This window comes from Sesamum indicum, linkage group LG7, assembly GCF_026168435.1.
Source record: "Sesamum indicum cultivar Baizhima isolate 11 linkage group LG7, ASM2616843v1, whole genome shotgun sequence".
Taxonomy (NCBI): domain Eukaryota; kingdom Viridiplantae; phylum Streptophyta; class Magnoliopsida; order Lamiales; family Pedaliaceae; genus Sesamum; species Sesamum indicum.
Window position 1 is genome coordinate 987,066 of NC_142663.1, and position 12,090 is coordinate 999,155.

Genomic DNA, 12,090 nt, shown 5'->3' on the forward strand with positions numbered 1-12,090 from the left:
AACAAGAGCATAATCAGTAAACTCAAGGGCTGCGAGTTTTACCTTTTTACTCTCCGAGTAGTTGTGGCATGAAAAGATTTGCTCGACACGCATCTCCCACTCTAAATACACTTCGGGATCACTCTTTCCTTTAAATGAAGGAATGGTGACCTTAACTCCTCCTAGGCCACCGTCTTCTTCTCTAGGTCGTCTCGGTCTATCTCTTGGCCGATTCAATCTTCTTGGCCGAATGTCCTCATATTCTTCTCCATCGCTTGGATCCTCCAAATACTCATTATAAATAGGGGGTTGAGGACGTGGATTTACAGCATGTCTTTGATTTGTAGCTCTTGGACCGGCTACTTGATTCTCTACTTGATCCAATCTTTCATGAAGTCCTTCTAGTTTACGGTCAAGCAACTTCTCAAAGTGGCTTACTAAGGCTTGCATATGGAATGCATCGACCCCACCTTGCATCGTTTGTCCCGAGTTGTTGTCATCACTTGCTTGAGCAACTCCTTTATCTCGATTTTCTGTCATTTAGTAAAATATTTTATTTTTTTTTTGTGTTTTTATAGGAACCTCACCAAATTCTTGCCACACTCTTTTTTTCTCTCTTTATTTTTCTCCTCGTGTTTCACTCCTCACTTAATAGGCTCACACTTTTGGCCCTCAATAATAGTCTCACTTCACTCAACACTCTCTAATCTAAGCTCTTGTGAAACTCAATGCTTTATCTAGTGACTCAAACACAAATGCCAATTCTTTTCTCAACCAAGTATGCGTATGTGGACGCTTTACACTCACCCGTAGCTAGAGAAAGGTCTAAAGCAGTTCGGTATAACTGGGGAAATGAAGACCAATTGGCTTACAAAGATAATAGCCAAGTAAAGTGATGAACGATTTTTTTTTTGTTTCTATATTTTTTTTTGTTGCTCTCCTTTTTTTTTTTTGAGCTTTTCTTTTTGCTTTTTTTCTTTTGTTTTTTTAAATATAACAATAGGGGGGAGGTACGGAAGATTGTGGTGGTAGATAAAAGATTCAAGGTAAATCAAATGAAATAAAGAAAGCCTACCGTATCAACTTAGGCTCTGATACCACATGATATGGTATTGACCATGGGTGGCCCGATCTTTACGGCGTAGGCTAGAAATGGATAAAGTGGTTCGTGACCTGAGGAATGTAAATAGTCAACCACGTTATATGAACGTGACCTACTACTTAGAACATTCAACCAACCACGAGCACGAGTAAACCAATCCACACAACGACACACTTGGGTCGAGCACGAATTGGAGGCTATGTGAATTTGAATCACCAATCTAATAGACTAGATTGACAAAGCAAAGGTTTCACAAAAGCTAAAACAAGTGTATAACTCTCCAAAGTAAGAGAAACTCAATATTTTATAAACTAGATCAATTCTTGAATATTTCGATCGTATCCCACATGCATGGTTGGTATGTGCCTTTTATAGGCCTAAAACACTTCCAAATTAACCTTTCATATCCCCAAGTGACTCCTTGGTGGACGTACATTCAATACTTGGTCAAAAATAACTAAAAACTATGCATTCTTGGTCATAACCGAGTAAAACCCATGCATGACCATGTGAATCCGAGAATTGGTGTATAAATGCACTTTGAATGTAGTTGAAAGGTCTCTTTTGACCACATGGCTGCACTTGGACGAGTTGGGCTCCTATTGTGGGCTTCCTTGGGCTTGAATTAATGAAATTAAGCTCACATGTTGGGCCTCCGATTGTGACTTGATCCCATTAGCAAGGACTAAGTTGGATTGGGCTTGAATTACTTCTTGCATTCTCTTCAACCTTTCTCTTGTCATTGGCCCACTTCCAATGGTTAAATCTTGGTCCATTGGATCTTGAATTTCTTTTGCTTGTTGGACGCCCTTGATATTCCTATCATCCTCCCCTTCTTGAAAAGGAGTCGTCCTCGACTCTTCATTATCTGCATCATAAAAAGGAGAAAGATCAGAAACATTAAAAGTAGCACTTACTCCATACTGACCAGGTAAATCAAGTTTGTAAGAATTGTCATTAATTCTTTCAAGGACTCGGAATGGTCCATCCCCTCTTGGCATGAGCTTGGACTTCCTTTTGTCGGGAAACCTCTCTTTTCTAAGATGCAACCATACTAAGTCTCCCGGTTCAAAGATAACTCGTTTCCTTCCCTTGTTCGCTCGGTTCATGTACTGTTGAGTCATTCTCTCAATATTACTTTTGACCTTTTCATGGATTTGCTTGACAAATTCAGCACGTTTCTTTCCATCCATATTTACTCTCTCCTGCAAAGGCAAGGGAATTAAATCAATAGGTGCAAGAGGATTAAAACCATAAACAATCTGAAAGGGTGAAAACTTAGTAGTGGAGTGGATAGCCCTATTGTACGCAAACTCGACATGCGGTAGACACTCTTCCCAACTCCTTAAGTTCTTTTTCACAATTGTTCTCAACAATGTCGAAAGTGTCCTATTGACCACCTCAGTTTGCCCATCGGTTTGTGGATGGCAAGCAGTAGAGAAAAGCAACTTAGTTCCAAGCTTGCCCCACAAAGTTTTCCAAAAGTAGCTAAGGAACTTGGCATCTCGATCGGACACTGTAGTCCTTGGCATACCATGAAGCCTCACAATTTCCTGAAAGAAAAGATTAGCAATATTAGAGGCATCATCAACTTTATGGCATGCTATAAAGTGTGCCATTTTGGAAAACCTGTCTACAACAACAAAAATAGAATCTCTCCCCCTCTTAGACCTAGGTAATCCCAAAACAAAGTCCATTGAAATATCTTCCCAAGGTACACTAGGAATAGGGAGGGGCATGTACAATCCATGGGGATTAAGCTTTGACTTTGCCTTATGACAAACTATGCATTTTCCCACAAACTTTTCAACATCTCTACGCATCTTTGCCCAATAAAAGTGTTCGCTCAAGACTCCCAAAGTTTTAGAAATACCAAAGTGACCCATCAAACCCCCAGAATGTGCTTCCTTTAACAATAATGAACGAATAGAACAATTAGGAACACAAAGCTGGTTGGCTCGAAATAAAAATCCATCATGCACTCCACTAATCACCGTACAGAAAGTTTGTTTCCCTCCTATTAAGGGATAATGCAAAAATTCTCTCACTAGAATTTTTCTCTCTCAAAAATGAACCGCCCAAAATCTCAATCTTCATCATCCTCACTTCCGGCCGGCGACGGGGAGACTGCCGGCGAGGCTCCGACGGAGTGCGACGGAGACGGAACAGTGCCCGGCCGGCGAAAGAAGAACACCAAAGGACGAAGGGAAAACCCAGCTGCGCGTGTAGAAGACGAGAAGTCGGGACCTTTACCGCCGGCTGAAACGGCCGTTTTTCCGCCGACTGAGGGTAGACTTTGTGTCCCTTTGGGCTTAGATGAGCGTTCGACGGTGAAAGGAGGGAGTTTGGGAGCTGAAACGGCGATTTCAGATCCGACCGTTGGAGGCGACGCGAGCTTGAAAGGCGGCCATGGCGGATCGTCGTCTTCTTCGTTCAATCTGAACGAATTTCTGAATCTTGCCAACCGCGTCATTGACCATGGAGATGAGGCAGCCATGGCTGCCCTGAACGAACTTAAAACCCGATGGCAAACGATTTTTGGAGACGACGACGAGCCGCGGCAAACGAAGATGATGGAGCGCAGCCGCGACCGACCAGCGACCGGTGGCCTTCGCAAGGCTGTGCGATGCCTTATCCCACCAGATCCAGAGCTCACAACGGTAAAAAATGGTGGCAAGGCACCGGCGACGCTTCAGCTACCTGCGACGGTGACTGTTCGTGCTCCTTCGACGGCGACTGTCGGAAACGGACACTTCTCTCGTCGTCCGGCCATTCTTGGTGGTCGGAAAGCTGCTGGGAACGAGTCCGCAGCTGCTAGAATCCCTGGCGCGCTTTTCCGGCAGCTGGGTGAGTGGACGGAGCCTTCGCCGGCGACCCGTGACGTGTGCCGGAAAGACGACGTGGACGGCTATGTGGACACGACTGGAGGTGATGTGGCGGCGGAGGTTGGTGACATGGATGCTGAGGTGGAAATAGAGAGGGTGGCTGACATCAGCCCTAGTAGGGCTGATGTCATCTATGATGCAAGTGCTGAGGCTTGCTTGGAACACAATGCTGACATCAGCCCTAGTAGGGCTGACATCATCGCTGCTGCTAGGGCTGACATCATCACTGATGTTAGGGCTGACATCATCGCTGCTGCTAGGGCTGACATCATCGCTGCAGCTAGGGCTGACATCATCGCTGCTCCTAGGGCTGACATCATCGCTGCTTCTAGGGCTGACATCATCGCTGCTTCTAGGGCTGACATCATCGCTGCTGCTAGGGCTGACATCATCGCTGCTGCTAGGGCTGACATCATCGCTGACACAGGTGCATCTAGGGCTGATGTCAGCAATTACACTATCAAAGCTAGGGCTGACATCATCGATGATACAAGGAAAGCTAGGGCTGACATCAACACTGACACATGCAAAAATAGGGCTGATGTCAGCAATTCTGTGGAAAGAAATCAAGCTATGCATGATGCTCCTCTTCCAACGGGACTGTACGTTGGAAACATCCCGTTGCACGCATACCCGGATACAATTATCGACGACAAAATAGCGCATGCATTTAATCATTCGACCCGGAAAACCTTATCATTCATTGCCCCAACAATGCAGAACGGAGAGGTTGTCGTGCGACCTTCTTTAGATGCGGTACGTAATGGGTCTAAACGTTGGAAATCTACTGCAGTTGGCTATTTCTTGGGCAAACGGCCATATTATCATCACCTTAAGGAGTTTGCACATTCGGTCTGGCCAGCACTAAGGGAGGTGACAGCGACCACAAACGGATTCTTCTTTTTTCAGTTTAAAACAGTTTTTGATATGGAGGAGATAATTGAGGGAGGCCCGTGGTTGTTCCAAGGGCAGCCGATAGTTCTTCAAAAGTGGGAACCGGGGATGGCCATGAGAAAATTGAAGCATACACAAGTGCCCGTCTGGATTAAACTACGACACCTTCCGATGGAATTTTGGACGACAGAAGGATTGAGCACTGTAGCAAGTGGTGTGGGGAAGCCCCTTTACCCCGACGCGATTACAAGAGCATGCACGAGACTGGACTTTGCTCGTGTATGTGTGATGATTGATGCCACACAAAAGTTGCATAAACATATTATTGTCATGGCACCTGATGAAGAAGGAGGGGAGACACCTTGCAAAGTTGACATTGAGTATGAATGGCTCCCACCAAAGTGCACAGCGTGCATGTCATTGGGACATTCGAACAAGGATTGTGCACTAAACAAAACCCGCAAACCGACGAAGCCAACAGTAAATGTGTATGTGCCGAAAGTCAATGTAGCACAACCGCAACTTCCGACTAAGGGACGTGAGACGATGAAACCAGTGGTTGAAGAAATACCCAAAGCACATGCGGGAAATAGACATGTGGACCAGAACCACTCCAAGCAAGAAGAGAGAGGTAAGGCAATTGTTATTTATAATGCTTTTGACGCTTTGCATTTAATTGATGATGCAGGTGAGCATTCAGGGGGTCCTAACACAAGCAGCCCCAAGGTCGATGATCCATGTTGAACATCGCTGTGTGGAATGTCCGTGGGCTGAACAAACGAGACCATCAGCTCGCTTTGAAGGACTTGGTCTCTGAATACAGGTTACACTTCCTTGGCATTCTTGAAACTCGTGTTCGTTTGAATAATGTTATGCATATTCAATCGTTTTTACTTCCACATTGGAAATGGTTTGTCGATTATTCTTCTGTTGGTAATCGCATCTGGATAGCTTGGGACGAGAATATTGTTGATGTCCATATCTTAGACTCGGCAGATCAATTTATTCACTGTCGGGTTACTAATATGGCTGACAATGAATCTGTTATTATCACTGTTGTTTATGGGGCATCTGAGGTGATTGATCGTCGGAATTTATGGACGGCACTGGAGACGCTATCTCAGCAATGCTCTGACATCCCGTGGATGGTGGGAGGGGATTTTAATGCAGTACGTGACCTTAACGAAGTATGTGGCATCTCAGGAGATATAAGGATGGCCACCGAAGAATTTAATGCTGGTATTCTGGAGGCGGGGCTGATCCCACTTCCTATGCAAGGTGAATGGTTCACGTGGCATAATTGCAGTACGTCTATGAGGAGTTTATGGAAGCGGCTGGATCGGATTCTTATTAATGACCGCTGGCTGGCAAGGTTCCCGAGCGCATATTATCACAGCCTTACTCCACGGACATCTGACCACTCTCCACTGGTCTTACATGGGGATATACAACAACATAATGGAGGCATGTTTCGATTTGATAACTATCTGGCCCATTCACCCGAGTTTATCCACAATGTGCAGAATATTTGGCATCATGAGATTGTGGGTATTCCTATGTATGCTGTGACACGTAAACTGAAGGCACTTAAACCAGTCTTTAGACTACAAAGGAGAAATAAGGGAGATCTGACGATGAATGTCCAACTAGCCAAAGGTTTTCTTGATGAGGCACAACAGTTGGTGAGCTCTGATAGACAAAATGAGCTATATTTACTCCTAGAGCATTGTTGTCGAGTCGTTTATGCTAAAGCGGCAAAACTCGAACAAATTATGCTGCAGCAGAGAGCCAAAATGCAGTGGATGAAAGACGGAGACCAATGTTCCCGGGTTTTCTTTCGTAAAATTGCACAGAGACGAGTAAGGAGGAGAATCTTACAGATTAATGATGAGAATGGTTTCACACACACGGATCTAGGGGAAATCGCCCATGAGTTTGTCTCATACTATCAGAACCTATTAGGAGGCACCAGAAGACGGCTGTCAGTGGATATTCGTTATCTTAGACCGTGGGCAAGGCACTGTATCACTGATGAGGAAGATAATCAATTACTCCTTCCAATCTCGGCGGATGATGTGAAGCAAGCAATGTTCGATATTGCTGATGACAAGGCACCGGGACCTGATGGCTACTCGTCAAGGTTTTTCAAGGCGGCTTGGCCTGTGGTTGGGGAAGAAGTTACGAGGGCGGTACTAGACTTCTTTTCTACCGGAAAACTTCTGAAGCAGGTCAACTCCACGATCTTGGCCCTGATCCCAAAGGTACATACGCCTATGTCGGTTAATGATTTTAGACCAATTTCATGCTGCAATGTTTTATACAAGATCATTGCGAAACTTCTTGTCCAAAAAATTAGTGTGCTACTGGACAAGATAGTTAGCCCATGTCAGACAGCTTTTATTCCGGGAAGAAGCATTGGGGACAACATTATGTTAGCCCAGGAATTATTCTCCAGATATAACCAGATGCGCCTACCCCCGAGATGCGCACTTAAAGTGGATATCAGGAAGGCCTATGATACGGTGGAGTGGGACTTCCTGTTAGCAGTTTTGCAGCTGTTCGGGTTTCCACCTACGTTTACAAGGTGGATTGAGGAGTGTGTTACCACGACATCATTCTCGATTGGGCTCAATGGAAAACCTCATGGGTTCTTTGCTGGAGCGAGAGGACTACGACAGGGAGACCCACTTTCTCCTTATCTGTTTGTTCTTGTTATGGAAGCCTTACATCTGGGATTCTTGCAACGAATTGAACAGGACATGCAATTCACTTATCATTGGAAGTGTGAGAGTTCTAAGGTTTTTCAGATGGGATTTGCAGACGACCTCCTCTTACTGTGCAAAGCTGACTTAGACTCCATCAGAGTCTTCAAAGAGGGATTGGACTGGTTTGCGGAGTTGTCGGGCCTTCGGCTGAATGTCCAAAAAAGTCACTTAATCATTTCACGTTCGGCTCAAAATTTGAAGGACCAGATGCTGGATATTTTGGGCTTTCAGGAGGGCCACCTTCCAATGAGGTACCTGGGTCTTCCCTTAATCTCGTCTAGGCTGACCATCTCTGATTGCCAACCGCTTATCTCAAAAATTGATGCACGTATTAATGGATGGGAAGGGATTTCATTATCATATGCTGGGCGGGTACAAATCATCAAATCTGTGCTCTCAGCATTGAGCTTATATTGGGCTTCTGCATTCATATTACCTAAGAAAGTCATCAGTGAAATTGAGAAGAGGTTGAGGACTTTCCTATGGAAGGGTACGACGTCCAGTGGGTACGCTAAGGTAGCCTGGAAAGATGTGTGTCGACCGATGGATGAGGGGGGACTTGGGTTCAAGGATATCTCCACCTTGAATCGCGCATTAATGAGCAAGAAACTATGTGATGTTATCCAGTGTGACAGGACATCCATATGGGTTCAGTGGCTCTACCAAGACCGATTACGTGAGAGATCGATTTGGACTATTCGTGAACATGGAGGTTCTTGGGGATGGCGAAAAATACTCAGGCTACGTCCTTTCCTTCGCACTATCGTGGATTACCAGATTGGAAATGGAGACAGATTCTTTGTTTGGCAGGACCCGTGGCATCACTTGGGTCCACTTATCGAGCGATTCCCTCAAGGTCCCCGCCATCTTAGACTTGAAGAATCAGCAAAACTCAGCTTGGTGATTTCAGCAGGAGAATGGCAATGGCCTACCATCACTGACTTTGAATGTTTGGAAATCACACATAACCTACCGCTTATTTTCGGAGGAGAGGATCGGGTGGTGTGGAGATGTGACGAAGGGCAACCTACTACTCAGGCCCTCTACCGATTATTCACTCACCCCGAGCCGAAAGTAGGATGGTCTTCACTACTTTTGGGCTCCTTGAAGATTCCTCGCCATTCGTTCATCTTATGGCTAGCAATCCTTGGCAAACTTCCTACCACAGACAAATCATGGCTATCCCACCTGGGGGTGTGCATACTGTGCGATGAGGGAGCTACGGAATCTCATCCACATTTATTCTTCCAATGCAGATTTAGTCGTCAGTGCCTTTATGAGATTCGCAGAAGGATTCGCTTTCACTGGCCCAATAGAGATTGGGCAACAGATATTGAATGGGCGACACGGAAATGGAGAGGGGAGCACATTATAAATAGAGCTTACCGTACACTACTGGCGGCGTGCGTCTACCACATATGGAAGGAGAGGAACTTGAGGAGATTTGATCATACTGAGCGGACACCGGCCACATTGAGCATACTAATCATCAATGACGTCAGACAGAGGATTCTTAGCGTTGACTTAGCATCGTCAGTCAGTACACGAGCATTGTATAGATTATGGCGTATCCCTTGGGTAGAGGGAGAAACCAGTTGATAATCCCATGTTGTACCATGTTGTACTGTACCATTACTCTTTATTAATGAAATTTACATTTACCGAAAAAAAAAATCCATCATGCAAATAGAATTTCCAAACACTTTACCAAAATCAACATCATTAGCATACAAATCTTTGATGAGCTCAAAACCAAGAATTTTAGCATCCATTATTGAAAGTAAAACATACCTTCTTGAAAGTGCATCAGCAACAATGTTCTCCTTACCTTTCTTGTGCTTGATCACATATGGAAATGACTCAATAAACTCTACCCACTTTGCATGTCGACGGCTAAGCTTGCTTTGACTTTTAATATACTTGAGTGCTTCATGATCAGAATGTATTACAAACTCTTTTGGCCACAAATAATGTTGCCAAGTTTCCAATACTCTAACCAATGCATAAAGCTCCTTGTCATATGTAGGGTAGTTAAGTGTTGGCCCACTTAATTTCTCACTAAAATATGCAACCGGCCTACCTCCTTGCATAAGAACTCCTCCTATGCCAATCCCACTTGCATCACATTCAATTTCAAAAGTCTTACCAAAGTCGGGAAGGGCTAGCAAAGGTGCATGGGTAAGCTTCTCTTTTATAGCTTGAAAGGCTTTCTCTTGTGCGTTTCCCCACTTGAATGGAACATTTTTCTTGGTTAACTCGTTCAATGGAGCTGCCATGGTGCTAAAGTCCTTCACAAATCGCCTATAAAAGCTTGCAAGGCCGTGAAAGCTCCTCACTTCTCCAATAGTGGTGGGGGTTGGCCAATCTTGAATAGCTTTGACCTTTTCTTCGTCAACTGTGTTTCCTTCACTACTTACAACAAAACCAAGGAAAATAACTTTGTTAGTGCAAAAGTCACACTTTTTCAAGTTTCCAAACAACCATTCCTTTCTTAGAACCTCTAGGACTTGTTTTAAATGTGTTACATGCTCTTCCAAAGTCCTACTATAAACAAGGATGTCATCAAAGTACACAACCACAAATTTGCCTATAAATGCACGCAAAACATGATTCATCAATCTCATACATGTACTAGGTGCATTACTAAGTCCAAATGTCATAACTAACCACTCATAAAGCCCATGCTTTGTTTTGAAAGCGGTTTTCCACTCATCTCCTTCTTTTATTCTAATTTGATGATAACCACTTTTTAAATCAATTTTAGAAAAGATAGTTGAACCATTTAACTCATCAAGCATATCGTCTATCCTAGGAATAGGGTGGCGATATCTTATCGTTATGTTGTTAATGGCTCGACAATCGACACACATCCGCCATGTGCCATCCTTCTTAGGTACGAGCAACACCGGAACTGCACAAGGACTAAGGCTCTCCTTCACATAACCTTTGGCCATCCATTCTTGGATTTGCCTTTGAATCTCTTTGGTTTCTTCGGGATTGGTACGATATGCTGGGCGGTTTGGCAAGGATGCTCCCGGAATGAAGTCAATTTGATGTTCTATCCCTCGAATGGGTGGCAAACCTGGTGGCATCTCATCCGGAAAGACATCTTCATAATCCTGCAAAAGAGATGTAACAACACTAGGCAAAGAAGAGGTTAGGTCGTAAGAATTCAACATAGCCTCTTTGTACACAAGTACTATGAGGTTTTGTCGAGAAAACAAAGCTTCCTTGATTTCACTCTTCCTAGCAACTAGTAAACTCTCTTTCTCTTCTTTTTCCCTCTCCTTTTTCTTTCTTCTCGCAACTTTGCTCTCTTTTTCTCCCTCTTTTGAATCTTTCATTCTTTTTTCACTCTCATTTTCACTTTCTTCTTTTCCTTTCTCTTTCCTTTTCTCACACTCTCTTTTCTTTTCTCTCAAGATTTGATCTTGCAAAATTTGTTTTGGTGTCATCGGATTGAGAGTTATTGATTCTTCTCGAAGCACAAAAGAGTAACGATTTTGGAATCCATCATGTGTTACTTGCCTATCAAACTGCCATGGTCTTCCCAACAGTATGTGGCATGCTTTCATTGGTACAACATCACATAAAACCTCATCCTTATATCTTCCAATTGAAAAAAATACCTTTACTTGCTTGGTCACCTTCAGCTCTCCACACTCATTCAACCATTGAAGCTTGTACGGGCGGTGGTGCTTGAAAGTAGGTAGACTTAATTTTTGAACCAATTCAGTACTTGCCACATTGCAACAACTTCCACCATCAATAATCATACTACATACCTTTCTATGAACTTGACAGCGTGTATGGAACAAGTTTTCTCTTTGGCAATTATCTTCCTCCAACATCTGGCCACTAAGGGTTCTTCTAGTAACAAGCAATTCTCCTTCTTCGGCATACTCTCCATCACCATCTTCTTTTGATGATTCCTCTTTGTCGATGATTTCTTCCTCGGTTTCCAACTCTCCATGATTGTTGAAGATCATTGTACGTCGGTTAGGACACTCACTTGCTATGTGTCATTTTCCTTGGCACTTGAAACACTTTATATCACGATTTCTTGAAGAATTGGGCTCAGGCTGTACCTTTTTGGTAGCAACTTTGTCATCATGTTTAGGATCTGCCTGCTTGAATCTTGATGTAGTAGGGGTGTCTTTCTTAGGGTTGTTCTTCCATGGACCGAATGCCGACGAGTTAGAAGTCTTCCTCAAATGTCCTCTTCGCTTGAGTTGTTGTTCCACCTTGATGGCTTGGTGTACCATCTCTTCAAGTTCTACATAGTGGTGCATCTCCACAACATCGGCGATTTCCCGATTGAGCCCATGCAAGAAACGAGCCATAGTTGCTTCATTGTCCTCTATAATGTTAGTTCGAATCATGGCAATCTCCATCTCCTTGTAGTACTCATCAACACTTTTAGAACCTTGAGTAAGACGTTGGAGATGGTTGTGAAGCTCACGAC